Source organism: Nicotiana attenuata, unplaced genomic scaffold (genome assembly GCF_001879085.1).
Source record: "Nicotiana attenuata strain UT unplaced genomic scaffold, NIATTr2, whole genome shotgun sequence".
In the NCBI taxonomy this organism is placed as follows: Eukaryota; Viridiplantae; Streptophyta; class Magnoliopsida; order Solanales; family Solanaceae; genus Nicotiana; species Nicotiana attenuata.
In genome coordinates this window covers 194,693-198,189 of record NW_017670443.1, presented here as the reverse complement: position 1 = coordinate 198,189, position 3,497 = coordinate 194,693, and the positions used below count along the sequence as shown (strand labels likewise).

General features: G+C 39.1%; 1 pseudogene; it reads right to left on the bottom strand.

The window, feature by feature from the left end:
• Window positions 1-375: 375 nt before the first annotated feature.
• On the bottom strand, window positions 376-2,914 carry LOC109239478 (annotated as a pseudogene).
• Between the last annotated feature and the right edge of the window lie 583 nt (window positions 2,915-3,497).

Sequence of the window (3,497 nt, the reverse complement as noted above, 5' to 3'; positions counted from 1 at the left end):
AGTCAGCCCAATCCTCAGCTTTCATGGTATCAGGCTTTTTGGCATCAGCATCTAGTACCTTGTGTAATCCCTGTTGAATGAGCAGATCCCTCATCCTTCTTTGCCATGTTGAGAAACCGCTATCTCCGTTGAATTTTGCTACCTCGTACTTTACTCCGGACATTTTATTTTTCACCGAGTATAGTACTACCGACAGTGAATAGTATTTCTGTGAACGAGCAGAACATGTGCTCTGATACCAGTTGTTGGGAATAAATCTCCCACAGTAATAATATTCACTGTAATAAAAGCGGAATAATAATATAGCAGTGAGATACGGTAATCAATAAGAATAAAAGAATGACAATGACACCAAGATTTTTACGTGGAAAACCCTTCTGAATAAGGGAAAAAATACGACCCCGAGAGGAGCAACTGATATCACTATAGTAAGGAATTTTACACTTTGTAGGCCCGAGTAAAATACTACAAAGACCACTACAACACTCAAAAAAAATAATCCTCTTTTGATATTCCACCTCACTACAATATCGCTCACACTCTCTAATGTCCTTACAGACTATTTTCTTATACCCTGTCTGTGATGCCTCACTCTTTCTTTCTCTCTTTGTTGGTGTGTTGAAAGAAGTAAAAGAGCTCTCCTTTTACAGGAGAAAATATTTAGCCTCCAAGAATGCTACAGGAGGAGCTTCAATTTTCCTCCATTCATTTCTAAACTTGGGGCCAAAGTAATCATAGGCACATGCCTATTACCAAATGGGATGGACCCCACATATTTTAGATTTTAGATGTAATAGTTGGTCAAATGAAGCCAGTTCAATATCACAAAGTAAAGATATGTTTTCTCCGTTGTAATCTTACCAGGTCAATATCACAAAGTAAAGACATGCTCAAACGAAGCCAGTTTGATATTATCCAACCAGCGGTCAGTTATGATATGCTCACCTTCTTCTTTTCACCTCCATATTCGTTCAATATCACAGCGTAAACTAATCTTACTAGACCCACCCTAAAATGCAAATGCTATGCCTTGCGTGCATACTGGTTTGCCTTCGTCTCAACCTTACTGTCATGTATGAGAAGAAGATGTTCTTTTTATTGGTGCAACTTTCAGAGGTTGGACTTTTCTCACTGTTATGCCTATCCTCTCTTTCATGTCCATGGCTTTAGATGTGACATTATGAGGGAGCTCCCAGTCAAATTCATGAAGCAATGAGCCCAAAAGAAGGTGCAACATGCGATTAGCTAAGGTAAGGCCTACGCACATCCTTCTGCCAGCACCGAATGGTATTAACTCAAGCATTGACCCTTGACAAACCTCTCAGGCCTGAATGCCAAAGGGTCTTCCCAGAATGCCCAGACGTTGACAAAAACGTGAGTGTCTTCTGGTATGTCAAATCCCATGAAACTCGTGTCTTTAATTGCTCTTATTGGAACTAAGAATGGAAGTGGAGGATGCAAATACAGTGATAACCGCTTGCAGATAATGCAACTTATCAATGTTAGTCTCCTCTAACTTCTTGTTTCCTACTACCTCAGAGATCTCTGCCTTGACTTTGGCCATTACTTCAGGATTGTGCAGTCCGAACTGCTATGTTTTGTCCCTGAAGCAGCGATAAACATTTCCTGAAATTATCCTTGTCAGTGGGAGTTTGTTAAAAAATAACTCAATATCTTAGATCAAACAATAGAAGAAGGGGCAAGAAAGCTTATATGATCAATGATATGGAAATGAGGAAGAGAGCTGATGGTTTTCAAACACTTACCAGTATGAATATGTTAATCTGATGTTCTGATAACGTAGCCGGTTACGTTCATCTTCTCCACTACCCTCAAATTCAAGCAACACACCTAAGAAATCTTTCTTCTTTTCTTTTCCTTCCGTTTGCTCTTCCATGCGTTCATCGACAAATGTGGAAGCAACTTCAATTGCCTTTCCCATGTCATGCTCTGCCTTTTGCCGTCAAGCCATTTAAGACATGGAAATAAATCTGAAATATTTGGACAGCCACTCCACTTAATTAGTCGTCTCAAGGCTGTGAAGAAATCTGAGGCCTTATTGACTCTGGATCTACTAAATCATGAGACAATATCAGGTTCCCGACCAGGTTAAATGATGCAAGATAGACGAAACATGCTACCTCGATCTCACTTCCCTTTTCCATAGATCGTTTGCTTCCTTGTCAATCCATTAAAGCATATCATCAATGCATTTCTGCCTGAGATGCATTGTTTCATTGATTCTTTTGTTTGTCAACATTTGCATAGTGCATATCCGCCTTAGCACACGCCAATAGGTGCCATACGGGGCTAAAGCCAAGGAACTGTGCTGTTGTCGTTATGTACCACCATGGTATCAATAACTTTGCGATCTGCAAAGGAAACATCATGGTTCTTGAAGAACTCAGTAGCCACCTTTGTGGACAAAATTGCCATGGTTTTGACGGATCCAATCTTGAACCATACAATAGGACCATATCTCTGTTTCATACCTGCTATTTTTTGGTCTGGCGCAGCTCCAAGATCAAACAGGTTACCGAAAATCGGCCATCCAGGAAGTCTCGGAGGAAGTGTGAGAATGTGACTTTTTCTAGGACAAAAAAAGGATGAAAGCTGGTGTTAAGAGGAGGGAAGACCAAGTAAAATAGTACCAATCCCCTTTCATATATTTTGTGCTTTGCTTTTCTATATTGCACCTTGATAGAATTTCTATACTATGTATATTGTGTTCCATTGTTGATTCCTAGTGTGAGATTCCAAGTGCAACTCCCTGAATATTCCAATTGCTTAGATGATTTCTTATAGCATTAGAAAGGAGAAAATAATTGGTACCTCAGAGTTGACCTTCCTGCCAATGATATTGTGAGAAAGCACGGGAAAAATATACTATGGATATTCGTTAAGTGTTTTACAATAGCGCTATTTATATACAATGTTTAAATACACTTAAAGCCTTCTATACCAATGTGGGACACAATACATGAACTACTTCTAACACTCCCCCTCAAGCTGGTGCATGTAAATTATATGTACCGAGCTTGTTACATATATAACTAATACGAGGACCAGTGAGGGACTTGGTGAAAATATTTGCTAATTGATCATTTGGCTTCACAAACTTTGTAACAATATCTAATAAGAGAATCTTCTCTCTGATGAAGTGACAGTCAATCTCAATGTGTTTGGTCCTCTCATGCAATACTGGATTTGATGCAATATGAAGGGCAGCCTGATTATCACACAAGTTCCAATTGACTGATTTCTCCAAATTTTAATTCTCTAAACAATTGTTTAACCCAAACTAGCACATGTTCAAGATCCATGGCTTGATACTCTACTTCTACGCTAGATTGAGAAACTACATTTTTTTTTCTTGCTTTTCCAAGAGATCTAATTACCTCCTACTAAGACACAATATCCAAATGTGGAATATCTATCAGAAGGTGACCCTGCCCAATCAACATCTCTGTATCCAACAATATGTTCATGACCTCGAT